At 31.1% G+C, this 17,728-nt stretch overlaps 1 long non-coding RNA gene across 1 annotated transcript in view; it reads right to left on the reverse strand.

Annotated features, from left to right (window-relative positions):
* Positions 1–5,535: 5,535 nt before the first annotated feature.
* Positions 5,536–17,728, reverse strand: part of LOC140748628 (uncharacterized) — a 71,771-nt gene continuing 59,578 nt past the window's right edge. The window contains exon 2 of the long non-coding RNA XR_012102960.1: positions 5,536–11,292. This is a non-coding gene — a long non-coding RNA (uncharacterized LOC140748628). The remainder of the gene's footprint in view (positions 11,293–17,728) is intronic.

The following is a 17,728-nucleotide window of genomic DNA, read 5'->3' on the forward strand; positions in this document are numbered from 1 at the left end:
CACTGAAAATATGTTTCGTGTAGAATAGCGTTCGGTGTTTCAAAATGTCTTCCATATAAGGCCTAAAGTATTGCTGGGTAGGGTCAAGTTCGAATATAATTATAATATTTTTGAAATGTTATTTGGTGCGATGGAAGTAATCTGGAGGCACAGCAGTGCCTCCGCCAAGTCGAGCCAAAGCCAAAAAAGCGGCACGGCCGTAGCATTCTTTTTTTCTTATTATTTTAAAAAGTTCCGGAAAATACGTTTTAGAAATAAGTTATGACTTTCTTAAACGACGAAGGAATATCGTGAGGAGACCTGCACGCCTGAGAGTTAAAAAAAAGTTTTCAAGGATGTGCAAAGTCTACTAATTCTTGGCCAGGTTGGCTATAAGCTAAGCCCCTCATTGTAAGACTGGTGCCCAGGAGACCCGTGCCCAGCAGTGGGGCAGTAATGGATTGACGACGAAAAGTTACGAAGGAAACGGATATTACGTACAAGGTCAATACGATAAATTTACGTTTGAAAGACCGATCAAACAAAACAAACATTGACATATCAGAAAATTCTCGAAAGAAAGCTAAATTTACGAACATTTATGAAAATTTGAAAATACTAAGGGCTTTGACGACGTAACATCAGACGAATTTTATGCTCGTCTAAAAAAAATACAGCGGAGAGTAATGTCCTTTAATAGAGATGTGCTACGCGTTGTAGCTGTGCTACGATAGTCTACGCCGTAACTGTCTACGAGATTTATATTGTTTATATTAAAAAAATACGATGGATGGGAAAATAAAATAAAGCAATGTCTCTTATAACATGAACCTGATACAATTTTATTTAAATAACAAATCTTGTGAGATTATATATCTTATGAGATCTTCAATTGGCAGATTAAATGCTACGGCGTAGATTCGTAGAGCGTCTAATGAAAACACGATAACAAAAATATAATTAATTATATTGGAACTTAAACCCTAAAGTGTGAATGTGTGCGTGAATGAACGTGTGGGAGTGAGCGTGCTAACATAAATGTTGTTTGTTGTTGTTGTAACTGTTGTGAGTGTTGTAAACTGTGTATCGATGTCTAGGAAGTAGTAGTTGGCTCAGAAATTATTTGCGACTTAAAACCTTGGGTAAGCGCTTAGCGTAACTTAAATAATGGAAAATATGTTTTATTGTCATCAAATTTTTGTTGGAAATAATAAGGAATGGATAAAACTTAAGATAATCATTGAATGATGTTTTATATTTCGGAAAATCCTATTTTGCCAAAGTGTTTTGGTTTAAATATTATATGTATTTAATGTATTAATAAATTTACACTTAAATATATTATTCAACATTTCTCATGTTATATGTATATATGTGAATCGCAAACGTATATAATATATAATTATGTATATTAAATTCAATAAGAAGTCATGTAAACATTTTGATTTATGTTGTATTATGTCTTATATGGCCAAAATGTAAATTTTTTTGAAGTCATGAAGCCGTATTTATTCACTATATTTTAAATATAATGAATGCTACGGATTAAAATATATTATACAATTTTATATTATATAAAAGTTACTTTCATAGCGTGATTCAGGATTGTGGCGCCATCTGTTAACGAATAGCGGAACGTCAACATTTGGTGACAATAAAACTAAATATTAATAATGTCGTAATTATAGACATAATATAGGTACGTAGACTAATCGTATATTAACTAAATCACATACTTTTATATACATATCTCCCGTGTGGCCAATTAAATATATATTATTTGTGTGAGGCACATAAGGTATACAGGCTTGGTTAAATAAAATTAAGGAAATAGATTTTGTTCTAGAAAATAGCCAGAGGCGTTTATTTAATATTTTTTGCATGATAGAGTAGAATGTACCGAATAAGATTTGGTTTGAATAGAAATTGTTCGATTTAGGCAAAATATTATTATTTAAAATACATTTTAACATTAACATTTTTTCATTAGAAATGTGTGGAAATGTCTCAAGTCTTGAGATTGAACTTTAGTATAATATAAATCGATCTACATATATAAATAATTGTATTTCCATTCATTGTCTTGTATTATCTTCCATTTAGGGTATTTTTATTAATAAGTACTATTTGAAATGAAACACTTTATTCTAATTATAACTTGTTAAAATGAATACAGCTTGTAATAAAAAAATATCATAGGCCATTTGGCCCTCTAACTATAATTTTATCTTTAAAAAATGAAAAATATTGTGTATGAACGCAATAAATACGTATAATTCATCAACGCTGTAGGAATAAGATGTTTAATATATAATGTATGTAATTAACCGATAATATTATACATATTTTATTCGAGTTTTATTAAAGATTAGTTATTATTGTCAAGATGTAGCTTCTTATGTGTGTTTGAGGTGTTCTTAACTTAATTCATCCGAACGAAAATAAAAATTAAGAGTTGAAATTAGACTACACAAAGAACAATGAAAATTCAAAAAGGGATTGAATGTTAAATAAAATTTATTAATGTTTGGGGTAATGGTTGTCGAATAAAATTATATTGCTTAGTAGAAGGGTATGTGAGGGCTTAAAGTACTTACTGCAAAGGGTTCTATAACACTTGTTACACGGTTCTTGAATTATCTAACTTTAGCTTCTAAAAGCGGGGACAAGTTCGAAACTCATTTTAGATGAAATTAAATCAGGAAACTAAGAAAATCTATCAGCTGCTGTGTGTTTGTCTCTCATGTTGTGAATGTCTGTTCGTTAGTATGCATTTAATTGAATTACTTTATTTAAATGAAATTATTGAATATTACTTGTTAGATTTTTTAAATATTTAGTTCGTTTTTATTAGATTTTATTTAGTCGTAAGGTTAAGGAACTGTAAATATAAAAGATAAAAAGAAATGTGACGATGACAATAGTAACGGTAGTTCTAGGATATTAATTATAACGTGTTTTTGAATAAAAAACTGTCTCTTAACTTTATAGTTCGTACTTCGTAGTATTTCCCGTAAAACTTCAATAGGCCGAATGAGTTTTTAGCGCACTCTATTGGTTAGTAGCTGCACTCCTTTTGCATGTGTTTTAAATTTAAAATAAATCATTTAATTTATAGGGTTAAATTATAAATATATCGAAATTCGAATGAAACTATCTGTCAAATTATGGAGTAAACCTGTAAATACTTAGTGTAGGTATGTGTCGCTTAATTATAGGTGTTGTGATACTTGTTATTGTTTGCAAATATTTCATTGTTAAAATCAGCTTATATTTTTGATGCAAATAAAGCATATTTCATATAAATAAAAAATAAAAATGTTATTATATTTTGCGACGCCATCTTATGCTGCGTTAACTATAAGTTTGATCCTGATAGATGGCGTTGTGCACAACGAATTAAAAATTACAAATTTTTACGCATTCTGTGCTTTTAGTGTGATAGATAGAAAATGTATGTAAAATTATAAATGTCTGGTGAAGGAAACATATTTTCACTGTCAATCGAACAAAGAGTATGAATGTGTCTTCCAAAGGTCTTGTTTAGCGTAACTTTGTAAAATCTTTAGAAAAAAGTATTTTCTGTGTTCATTGCACATTTTAGTAAATAAAGCGTGTCTATTTATTAGCATTTCGAAATGTTTAGAGTTTAGATGCGATATACTCGTCTTGCGTGTTTTTGATCACTTATAATAAAGGAATTAGCCAAATTATCCTATTATAACTGTTGCTGGATGTAAGACCTGTATAACCAAATAAATGGTATTGTTGTTAGTTTGTTCTTGTTTTATTTTCATTCCCCTGCCCTTTACTTATATTTATATATAACAAATAGTACATTTTTAACTTGTGACAACTTCCTACAACTTCTCGTCAACAGATGGCGCTATACATTTCTGAATTGGGCCTAGTTATGCCAAAATGTTCCAACCCACAAATTGTCAATAAATGAGTTATTGACATCAAACTCATCAGAACGTGATATATTACTACTCAGTCAAAACAGCCCATCCTATATTCACATTTCACACAAAAAATGTAGTATGAACCAAGCCACACATAAGGACTATGTTTAAACAATTCTGCTATAATGATCCAAAAACATATGGTGCACCCTTCAAAATTACAATATATTTAAATATAAACGAAATAACTTTTGCATTTAATATCAACTGATTTCCATATTTTTTATAGTAAAATAAAAAGTAGCAATGGTGTCGATGATTTTGATGGGTTTGATAGACTTGATTTTGATATTGAGTTGACTTAATTGAAGTAAATGTTTAAAGAGTAAATAATTTTGTTTTTTTTCAATATTATTTTTTCATTTTTTATTATAGTGACATTAAAAATACTTTCTCCCCATCCTCAATTAATAATGTATTGTAATTTATTTAAATTAAAAGTTTATTAAAATAATAATCAAACAAAATAAATATGGTACATTTTGGCATATCTAATTTATGTCCGATTACCTGAAAAATCCATTTTTGCCAAAACATACCAACTGCATATATTTCCGAATAAATAAATAAAAATAAGTTTATACAGAATCTACATATATGTGTACCCAACAAGCTCTTTAGCAAAAGCACAGACTGGTAACACACACACACACACACACACACACACATACACGCTTGGATTTTAAAACCCAGGAGATGCCCCACTGACGGCTGACTATCTTCTTATCCCACCTAACACCACAGGGATTATAGGAGCGGCTGAAAAACAGCGCTACTCGAATCCCAGATTCTGAGACAGCAATGCTGAGCCGAATTCCTTTTGTCATATTAATATTACTGTAAAATGTACATTTATTCTTTCTGTATTATGGCAATAAACGTTTATTATTATTATTATTATTATTAATAATAATAATTTAATACAGATAGTTGAACCATGAGTAATTACAAAACTAACTTTAATCGCCATTTTCTCAATCAATTTTATGCAGTTGGTACATTTTGGCATAACTCGGTCCCATTATGCTATCGGAGTTTTCTCAATATCTTGTACATATACTAGCTCCGAATTTATATTGTTGGAGCACGGCCGCTTCACGGCATGATCACCTAGGTCACAGGGAGACCTCTCATTGCTAAATACCAAATTTAAATAGAGCTTATTTCATAAATTTTTAAGCAGTTTTGGCAATTTTAGTGTATTTATGAATCAGAGTAATTGTTAAAACTTACATAGCGTGAGTTAGGACACGCATGATACCATCTCTTATTACCTAGCGAAATATTAATATGAAGTTAATTGCTTTTATCATTACATATTCAATCATTTTGCTGTAACTGGCTCTGATAACTTTTAAACAAACTGTTATAATAAATTCTGCAATATTCTGCAAATTCTTGCACCGGTTCCCCATGGCAAAACATTTTCAAGCTATGTAAGATACTAAGGGTTCTAAAAATAAATTTTAAATTAAATAAATAAATTTCAATTTATCCCCTCTTAGAAATGTTATTTACACCAGTAACTAAAATGAAATCTATATTTGGTTCTAGTTATCTCAGTATTTAAAGATGTAAATAAAACAACACATGAATTTTATCAAATTTATTGGAAACAAAATAATAATTATGCTATATATTGCACGAAGACTCGAAGTCGTCAAGTTTTGAGCAAAACCCCACTTACTCTTAACAGTACGATAAGCTCCCGAGCGGCCCTACACATTCCGGACCTTACGTAATGGCCCTAAATTGTTTGAAATGGACCTGTTCACACATTAATATGCCAGAATCGCCCGATAGATGGCGTTGTTCACATAAAAACTAAATTTGGCGCCATTAAACTGTCATTTTGGAAAATATTTTGAAATTAAGTTATTAAAGATATAAACTTTAATCTGTACGCGAAATAATATTCTTATGAAACTTAGTTATTGATACAAATAATTAAAATAAAATGTATATAGAGCTTCCGAAAACTGTACCATACTATGAACGTAATATGAACATTTTACGTTCACGATTGTAGTATAACAAGAAATATTTTTTATTAATATGTCAACAGATCCATCAGAAATATACTTCAAACATATTCAAGGAGATTTCTGTGAGATTTCATTTAATATTCAATGAGTTTAAACTCATTTTTCATTGAAAACAACACTGTGCGTCATCGAAACAACATTTCCTTACAAATTACTTTCCTTTTAACATTTTTATGACAAATCAATACATTTTCATATTTAAACTTAGAGAAAAATCATACATTTTGCAAGTTTTAAACGGATAAAGTTTTGAACACAACAAAAAAACTAAATAAACGCTATGGTCCCTATACCATGTGGGATGTTCAAAAAACAACCAAAATTTCATTCCCTTCAAACAAATATTCAACTTTGAAAAACTGAAATACATATTATTATTAAATTAGTTTTCTTTACGATAGACTAATATAGCACGTACTTTACATTTGTGTAAATTACTCCACTTAAGATTGAAAATGTCAAAAATATCTATCTTTTTGATCTCTTAGGGTAAAGTCATGGTTAAAGTTAAGTGGAGTGCATCGTTTTCAGGTATTTGTCATTTTCGTGGAACCCAGCAGTGGTACTTGTTGCCCACTCTATATTAGACTATCGTAGAAACTTTAATTTTGTTATCACTCAATCGTTTGGAAATATAAGAACTGATAAATATTACTCTTTTCACTTAGTCCCAGTAGAAAAAAATCAATTGTGGGTATTGATTACAAATAGTCTGGACTCAGAATGAATCTAGCTGGGAATCGAATCTGGGACTTCACAGCACTTGAGAAGTTCTTTACAGAAAGTTCAAAAACATAGTCCGTATATGTTTGCTTTAGTTCTAAATTTAGCTTCAATTGGACATTATTACGATATGACACAAATGTAGGTGTTTTAATATCTCAATATTTAATATTTCACTTGTTCAAGATCTCTATCGTGACAACATACAATTGATGCTAATAAATTAATATTTGATGTTTTTAGCAAACTTATAAGCATTTATACTGATGGACTATGCTTCCAAACTTCCCACAAATCATTCCCAGCAGTGGGACGTAGACATGATCATATATTTCAACAACAGTATTTTCCCAAACAATTGAGTAATTTTCAACAACAATTTGACATAAAACCATCAGAAAAAATGTATATTTTTTACACAATATCAAGTTCATAATAAAAAAGGTTAGTTTTTGTGTGTATGATAACTGCATCGGCAAGACATACAGAGCATTGGTGGGAAAAACAAAGAAAAATCATACATTTTCATTTAAATGCGACGACAAATTTCCGCCGGTGTCGACCATAGAGCAATGTATACGTAGACATGACATTGATAGCTAACGACAGTATAGCAATGACAGATTTTTGTGAAGTAATACTTCTTTCGAATGGAAAAAACCCATTGACAGAACAAAATTCACAGATAAAAAGTAATACCGTTAAGTTATTAAAATTTGCAAGTTTATTAGAAACTTTTATTACATATATGATACGATACGATTGGTTTCTTGTCGTATCGTGCGACTTTGTAATAATTTTCGTTACGATCGGTCGTGTAGTGTCGTGTCATTTTGTAAAACTTTTTATTTTGTAAGTTTCATTTTGATACACAAAACTCTTTTTTATTTTATACACCAAAGAAGTATAACTTCTTATATGCGAACACACACTTTTTGTTAAGATTGAATTAGTAAAACAGCTGATAGGAAGTTGTCACTTTCGCCCATGGACGTGTGCGTTACATCTAAGAATCAGATGGCCTTCTCATTTTAACCAGATAACAATCAATAATTCTCATATCGTCGTATGGATATGCATGTCACCTCTACACGTATATTGCTCTATGGTAACCCAACTCACTCGACTGACATTGTATAACTCAAAATTACTTTTGAGTCTAACCATCGCCCACTTGATGGTAAGTTTTATTTATAATATAGGTCGCAGACGAGCATGCAGTCCACCTGATGCTAAGCTACTGCTGTATGGACATCTGTAATCAACCCCAGATAGGATTAGATTCCTACCTGAGGTCGGTCACAGACGCGCCGCTACCAGAGGATTAAACTGGAACACCTCGGAAAAGTACTTCCTCAAAAATCGATACAAGTCATTCGAGTAAGTGTTTTAACAATTAAATTTCAGTTTTTAAACATGATTTCATAACACAAAAAAGAATACAATCAAAAAAGGCTCACAATAAATATAATGTATAGTATTACAAAAGGCATAATGCAAAGTTGTATTGTTCATGTAAATGAGATTCTTTACTTTCATGTACTGGTAATTAGTGGCCAGTGCTGCCCGTGGTCATCAAATACTCATACTAGTACAGGCGCGATCGCTGCATACATTTTGGGGGAGTCACATGGAAAATTTGGCTAAATTAGACCACATTTTTCTTACGCGTTTTAAATATATATTTTAGTACTTATTGTAAAGTCCCTACTCCCCTCCCTTCCCTACTCCCCCGCGGCAGAGAGGAATCCTTGCAGGGTTTCCCACAAAAAACTGACCAAGTGCGAGTCGAACGGTTTTTTATGACCCTTGTGAACCCTCCCCCTCTACGACCGCGCCTGCACTAGTACCTCTTCCTTACAAAGCATATACCAGCTTAACACTGCTATTATTATATAGAGGTTGAATAGAGTTCTACCACCTTCAAATTCATTTTATCAATATAAAGGATCTCTAAGGCTCTGTTTACCATATTGAGGCTGTTGAAACCAATCTAAAATAAGATAGAATAACAGTCTTAATAAATGCATAGGTTTTGAGAACTAAATTGGAATGCCTCATTTATTTAATGTTTTAAGAATGGAACAGAATTTATTTCAAAGATTACCTTTGTAATGTATAATTTTGTAATATGTAATGTTTCAGTAATCTCATTACTTAGCCACATAGCTGAGCTCATAGTGCTGGCACATAAGACGTTCCAACTTAGTTTTAAACAACTTATTCATTGCACATAATGATTAATGCTTTTCAGACCACTCATACCTATGATTGGTTATGCGTTCAGTTATTTAATACCACAGGACAGCAACTAAAGCCACAAAGATATTCGACCAGCCTGGTGGACTATACCCCAGTGGTCTGAGACCCTACTCTCATGGGCCATAGTACTTTTTTTGACAAAAGCAGATTAAAAAATTCAATTTCAGTTTCATCATATTTCAAGAGAAACTACACATAGACGAAGAATCAAATAGACATCTACTAATACTGTTTGATATGAATAGATAAATGATAACACGGAAGTTTTTAATTGGACTGAAGTACAAAATATAATAATAAAAAAAAAAAAAAATTAAGGCATAAATATGTGTATAAAAATTGTGACAACTTTTTTGAAGTTTTATTTTGGTCATCTAAAAATAGTAACTCCAAATTAGTTTAATACTTATAAATGAACTAAAAATATTTTGTTTCATAAATAGTTAAATACCAAATTCAAATAAATGAAGTAATTGTGTAATGAGTATTAAGTATTATATTACACAGGGTGAATTTTTCAAACGGGCCTTCAGGGCCAAATCCGAAACTATAAGGATTAGCGAAAAATGCTGAAAGGAGTTACGAGGCCGATTTTGATAAAAACTAAAACTGCATCATTCGTTTTTTAAAATATATTTTTCCTTAGCCGGGAATCGAAAGAGTTCATTTTTTAAAAAAATACACCTCTATATTGTTCCACTATCTGATATTGTCGCTTATAAGGATCAAATTCTGGGAAGTAATGTTATGAAAAATTCACCCTGTATAGTAACTAGCTGACGCGGCAAGCGTTCTGTTGCCATATAAATAAAAAAATGTTAAGGATGAACCACCCTTATCACTTAGGGGTATGAAAAATAGATAGTAGCCGATTCTCAGACCTACTGAATATGCATATAAAATTTGGTGAAAATCGGTAAAGCCGTTTCGGAGGAGTACGGTAACTAACATTGTGACACGAGAATTTTATATATAAGATTATGAAGGACTTAACATAAGACATATTTGACTGATGTGTGACCAGGTGTTATACGATTAGCAGTCTATTTGGTACTTCGTCTATGCTACAATATATATTTTTTCACGCATCTTACAATTTCATATCCTTCTATATTCGTATATATCTCTGTCTCGCTTACACGTCATTAAAAAATAAAAACAAATGTACTGTCTAAATAGAATTTGGCACAAAAATTCACTGAATTCAAAGAAAATTAGAAAAAAATTAAAACTATGTATTTATTATAGTACACACACATAAAAACTCAGAACAGAATTCTAAATTCATCATTTATATTTGTCTGGCCGGGTATCGAACCTGAAACCCTCTGCGGGTCAGACCGGTATGCTAACCGCTACACCACGTCGGCAAAACATTAGATAGATCGGTTATTAATAACCCATAGTAGCAAACTACAGTTAGGATTTTTTTTCATAATTTTGCAAAACTTGAAAACAAATCGTGCAAGCGAGACAGAAACATATCGCCAACCCGCTCTCTCATATCAATCGTATTAAAATACTTCAGTTCTATACAATAATGATTATTAGTTAGTTATAGACACTGATCGAAACATATATAGTCTGATTCATAATTAGGTGTCCAAAATGTAAACAAAGGTGTTGTCCTATCAAGAAAATATGTTTCAAATGGTAGTTTCTTATTTTTGACAATATTCAATTAATACAACAATAATAAAATAATAATCTAAATAAATTAAAATCAATTCAAATTTTCTAATATTTATATTACCTCAATTTCGTTCCATACAGTAATAATAATAAAAAAACAAGGTTTATGGTAGAAAATTAAAATGTGATAATGGTAACACAATCGGAACTCAAGACATTTCTTGTGCAATCATTTTTAAGTTTCGTAGCTGATGTTATTCATTTTCGTGATTGTAATCAAACTCGAATGTATTACCGTTTTCATAGCGCGTTTGTTAAATTGTGAATAATTGTATAGTTTTCGTTTTTTGTTGAGTTTGTTAGTTTTTGTTTCTTGTTAATTTTGACAGTGACATTTGTTTGTTTACATTTTGGACACCTAATTATGAATCAGACTATAGATACGTTTCATACATAATATCTTACATTATATTATGTATTTACTTTAACAAATACACCGGCGTTTCGGTATTCATATTATTAAATAAGTTATTTATATATTCAGATCATAAAAACATCTATATGACGTCACATACTAAAACATGACGTCATATGATACAAACAATAAAATATAACGTTTTCAAAACTATGGCAGATATTTATATGGTTTCTTTTTTATAATACTAAAGTATCAGATGAGCGTCCACCTGATGGTAAGTGGCTACTGCCGTATGGACATCTGTAATCAACCCCAGATAGGATTAACTTCCTACCTGAGGTCGGCCACAGATGCGTTGCTACCCCTGAGGACTATACTGGAACGCCTCGGATAAGTATGTCACACACACATTGAAGCCCAGAACAGAATTGTTAATACATCAATTAGTTTCCTTGACCGAGAATCAAACCTGGACATCTAGTCAAAATGTCACTGAGTTATTAAGATGTTTATACATACGTTCATTTAGGAAAAAGTAGGGTGTAAATGGGTCTTAAAGTGGTTATTATAATGAAAGCTCGAATCTTTATGATCTGAATATATAAACACATCTTATGTATTAGTTTACTGGAGACATTCTCGAAGAATCCCACAATATAGATAACAACCATAGACTGAGAATCCAAATAGACTGAAATGGATGATAATTTTTCAAAAAAATGTTAGGTACAATTTAAAAAAATCGAGTATTTGTTCCCTAAATGACACTAAACGACAAAGAATTATCTAATTAAATATCTTCCCTAAATATGCAAAATTCCAGTTGTATTTTTTTGATAAGAAATAATGCAAACTAGGTGCAAATTAAAGTGAATTTGATAAGTAGTATTTTGCATTTAGGCGTCTATTTGATTACTTAGTCTGTGGCACTTCGAGAACCTTCCGCGTAAACTGTCTGTCTGTTTGAAGCTTTACTCTAAACGGGATTTCATATAGATATCGCAAAGACTAGAAACTTCGACATTTACGACACTGTACACTTGTTGCAATAAAGATTGTAATAAAAGCTGACGGCATTTGTATATGTTTCTCGCTCACACATTATTTTTTGTATTCAGATCCTTGTTTACAGTAGAGATGTTGATTTAAGATCGATTAATCGAATCGATTTTAGGTCCAAAAACAAAGTTATTTTTAATCGATTCTAAATCATGAATTGATGTTGCGAATCGATCTCGGATACCAGAATTTTTTCAACGATTAAATAAATTAAAGCAGGCTTTATAAGAAATCAATCGATATTTTTGTGGCTCGATTTGGAAGCTTGGATTAGAATCGATCTCAAAATCTTTTTCGAGAAAAATCCCCATGTCCTCTAGCTCATACAAACGAGCGAGAGAGAAATAGAAATGCCATCATTTTAGACACCAATCTTTATCACACCAAGTTTTATATCTTATTCACCAAGTTATATCTTTATCACACCAAGATATATACGCCTACGTAAGAAATATGACAGTTATCTGCTCCTAATAGATAAAAAAAATTTGACGGACACATTTTTTTAAGTCTACACCTAAAGTCGAGGTCCAAATATAGTATAATTAGAACTCGCGCCGAAACAAGTATAATTATAATAATAATAATAGTTTAAAACAACATACAGTACATACTTGGGGCCACCCTTCATAGTGACGTAACAGTACCATTTTCATTCATTCAACATTTTATTTTTTAATATAGACCTAATAAGAAATGTATGTAATAATGAAAGAAAAATGTTTTCACCGCTCTTTTATTAGTTTGACCTGTATGTATGTATGTAACGGAATCTTTGAACTCGATTTTTTGAACTTTGAACGGTCAGATTAATTCAAAATGTTGAACAATTATCAAGAACCGATGACAATAGACGATTTTAATCTTGCCCCATTGTCCTTATCAGGATCGTCAGGATTAACTATTTTCTTCGTTCCCAGTTGTTTTTAGTTTTTTAACTATAATGTAGTGTAGGTGAGGTTGCTTGGCAACATAGTAAGTTATTTAGCAATACATACATTAGGGAATTCTAAAAGTTGTGTATGTTTACCAATAAAATCCACAGCAATAAAATAAAATTCACCACAGCTCATATAAGGAGTGTTATTTTTACAAGTTATTTTCTTATTAAACTTGCAATGTATGTGTGTCCGGGTCAGATTTTGCAAGATAAATTTGACTCACTTCCCGGTATCCGATTTGGCTGACATTTTGCATGCATACACAGAACAGATAACAATGTAACACAGATCGAATGAAAATTCAATATCAATATTATCGCATAATTTTATTACGAGAGACGTCTACTCTGTTTCACGGTTACATGCCGACTGATACGTAATTGTAGCTCATTTTCCGTTTTGTAGCTCTTTTAACTCTGACACTTACAAGACCTACCTTCATTTCCTATTAGACCAATATTTCTAATATTTTTAATTCCATGTTACGCTCCCACTATACCTCTGTGACGTCACTTAATACGGATGACCCCCCATACGTTCGAACGATATATATAGCTATCACTGTCACCCCTTGAGATTCGAGTATACCCGTCCCTTTCTAACTTGGCTGAAGATTCATTCATTGGAAATAATTCATATTTATCGAAATATTATAGTTTGAGAGTTAATTTTTATGAAATACAAAAGTAGTGTTATAAATCTTTTTAACATAGATTATAGAGGTAAATATAAGTAACTTGTTTGTTTAAATAATGTAATCGAAAATAAGACTTTTCGTATGTTTCTTTCTTACACATTATTATAGAGTATGAAAGAGAGGTAAATAGAAATTGTTATTATCGATTACCATTTTTATTGAAACAACAGTGTTTTTTATTTTTACACTGAAAATAAATGAAACGACTTTGTTTAATGGGTATTTCTTTGGACGACATTCACACAATTTATGGGAACACACAGTTTACACTGGAGAATGGTACTTTTCCTGAGGATTTAAAACAATCTGTTATAAAACCTTTGCTGAAGAAAGGGGATCCCTGCAATGTAAGCAATTATAGACCAATAGCCTTATTGTCAATTTTTGCGAAGATTTACGAAAAAATCATTTTTAAGAAACTTTACGTATTTCTTGAATCGCATAATATTCTATGTGAAGAACAGTATGGTTTTAGGCACAATAAATCAATAAATATGGCTATTTATAAATTCTTAAATAAAGTTATTAGCAACGTTGATAAAAGGGAGCCAGCCATTGCTCTATTTATGGATATTTCCAAAGCGTTTGACCATGTAGATCATAAGATTCTACTCCAAAAAATGTTCTCATATGGTATCAGAGGGAAAGCGCAGGATCTCATAAAATCATATTTAACTGGGAGAACACAAACAACTAAGATAAGTAGAGTACGTGAAACCACAAAGACAGAGATAGAATATGAATCAGAAAGAAGATCCATAAAATATGGCGTGCCACAGGGCAGTGTTTTGGGTCCTCTTCTATTTCTTATATATATTAATGATTTACCGAGTAAAATCCCTTTTAACATAACACTTTTTGCTGACGATAGTACGGTACTGTACACAGGTGAAACTACAAATATTGAAAAAATAATTAATTCCTCATTGACATCTATAATAAAATGGTTTAATCATAATAATTTGACAATAAATTTAGATAAGACAAAAATAATAAATTTCAAGCAAAAACATAAACATGACAAAATAAACGTCAATTATTTAGGGACTAATATAGAAGAGACTGACGTTACAAAATTTTTAGGTTTACAAATAGACAGAAAACTTAGATGGAAAACACAGGTCGACCAAGTCTGCAAAAAGCTCAGTAAGTTCTCATATGCGTTACGAAATCTGAGAAAAGTAGTAAATATCGATGTCGCTTTAACTGCTTATCATGCTTACATTGCCTCGACATTGAGATATGGAGTAATTTTTTGGGGGAATTCGACAGATAAAAACAAAGCATTTATAGCTCAAAAAAGATGTATAAGAATAATATATTGCCTAAAGAAAAGAACATCGTGTAAAAAATATTTTAAGATGGCTAAAATTTTGACCCTACCATGTATTTATATTTTAGAAACAGTTAATTTTGTTAAAAATAACATTGATGAATTTAAATTTAAATCGCGAGCAAGGCATAACGATAAAATGATTATTCCTAGTGGTAAAACTGCCTTATTCAAACAAAGTGTATTTTGTATGGCTCCACTTCTGTACAATAAACTACCAAAGAGCATACGGGCCATATCAAAATTTGAGCTATTTAAAACCCAAGTGCAAGATTTTTTAATTAACAAGTGTTATTACTCAATTAAAGAATTTCTGGACGATGAGGTCTGATTGCAGTGCCCCACTGAGATTGGTCTGGTTTATTTTGACACTTATTGACTTGTTTTGTAATTTATTATGTCTTTATTAATTCTGTATAATTTTAATTAGCCTGTCTTTTAAATCTATTCTCTTCTTCATATATTAATTTTAGAATAAGACAAATTATATTGTACGCCGTATGGCAGGACATAGCGAATAAAGTAACATTTTGTCACCTGTATATTACGTGTCCACAATAAATATGCTTTGACTTTGACTTTGACTTTGACTTTGACTTATTTTGGAAATTAAATCTAAAACCGCATCAGAAAAAAAAAATGTTTTGTAAAGTTATATAACATTTTGAATTGTAAACCTTGTTATAAATATACATATAATAACCAAAAAATACAAATAATAGAAATTAGAAATATATATTCATCTCTTTCACTCAAAGGGTTGATACTTCAAAAAATTAACTCTCAAACATATTCGAAGAATAATTAACTACGCACAGATAATATAATCAAAAGATCATTCACGCCGTCTCCCTCGCACACACCGTCCGTCTCACTCGCACAACCTCATCGTTTTAAATTTCTCAATAATTATATATAACTAAATGGCTGTGCTCTGTGCTGTCTGTATGTCACATATTAAATATTAGTGGAGCTTTACGAAAAGTGGACAAAGTTGCCCAGCAGTGGGAATAATGTAAGTTGAAGTCATTATAATATATATTTTATATTGCAATTATCCTTTTTGGGATTACATGCAAATATTTCTTACTAAGATTTTTACATATTGCACTATTCATAATATATTTAAGATATATTACATAAATATATAAATTTTTGGAATGTTTTCAACAGTAAAAATGAATTTTAAATATTTGAAAGAAATGACTACCATATGATTAAATGGAAAGTTTCTAAATAAAATGATATGTGTCGATTAAAAACTATTTTTGAATATAATACTGATCTCATTTATGAATTCAAATTTTGTCTATAAAAAATTTAAATTTGTCAATTTCGTTCAATTTTCAAATATCTATCTTTGGTTAAACACTGGACAGATCGATTATTGATAACGGAAGTATATATGTGTGTGTTTGTATTACGTCATATATATACCAAAAAACAATGTGAGCCGTCACGGGACGCCTGGCAGATGTGAAACATCGACATTATTTTGTAAAAGTAATATGCAGAAAAGAACATATTGTGATAGGAACTAAATATGTCATAATGATACTGTTTGCGCATGGCGACGCGTCGCCACACCGTACACACTACTGCATATAGACTGTATATATATACCATCTTATAGCGTGGCGACGCGTCGCCACGCCAGAAAAGTTTTACGTGCGGCTATAGATGTTTCACATAAAAAAAAAGACAAACAAAATATATAAAAATCGATCAATTTGCAAACTAAAGTTCCACATAACACACAGTCACAAATGCATTGGAACAATAATAGCATTTTTTAACCAAAACGAAAAATAAATACATATATAAAAACATGACGACAGACAGTACAGAACTAGCGTGTATAGTCTATAGTCTAAGCGCCCGGCGTTGCTCACCGGGTCTGTATAATACTATTGTGTTGAGATAATACACAATCCACTACCTTGATGTATATGCCACTCGACAAAAACATAAATTACCGCGGTAACTGTAACACATATTATGTGTTACAGTGAACGTTTTTAGTTAGAACACGTTTTCCCTAGTTTAGAACTAGTTTTTTTTATTATATAGGGTAGCAGAGGATCATGCAGTCCACCTGATGGTAAGACTACTGCCACCATGGACATCTGTAATCAACCCCAGATAGGATTAGATTCCTACCAGAGGTCGGCCACGGATGCGCCGCTACCTAAGGACCTAAGCTGGAACGCCTCGGAAACGTATGTCCCCAGTGGTAATATATCAGGAGTAAATTCTTGACTTGATTAGGTATTTCTAGTTTTATCAAAGGTGTTTAACTAATTCTAACAAGGGAAAGAGTTTTATCTAAGAACGGGTTTTAATTATAATATATAAAGTTATATTACTAAAGAATATATGTTCAGAAAGATTTACTGGATAGAATTGGTACTGGTTGGATATTGGTGGTAAAATTATATCTAACAAACAAGTTATTACGCGAATAAATTGTACTTTTAAATATCTTGAAATTTTATTTCAACCACCATTTGGTTTTAAATAGAGAGCATATAAATTTAAAAGATCATTCCGAGAGATATATAGAAAAAATATTTTCAAAATTATTTTATTAGGATTGTGTGGGTGCTGTTGCTATAGAAAAACACCCAGACCCAGTGCAGAAGACATAATTTAAAATTTAAATATCTGCTTGGAT

The sequence above is a fragment of the Epargyreus clarus genome, unplaced genomic scaffold (genome assembly GCF_041222505.1).
Source record: "Epargyreus clarus isolate Ecla_fem2 unplaced genomic scaffold, WU_Ecla_fem_2.2 ptg000016l, whole genome shotgun sequence".
Classification (NCBI taxonomy): Eukaryota; Metazoa; Arthropoda; class Insecta; order Lepidoptera; family Hesperiidae; genus Epargyreus; species Epargyreus clarus.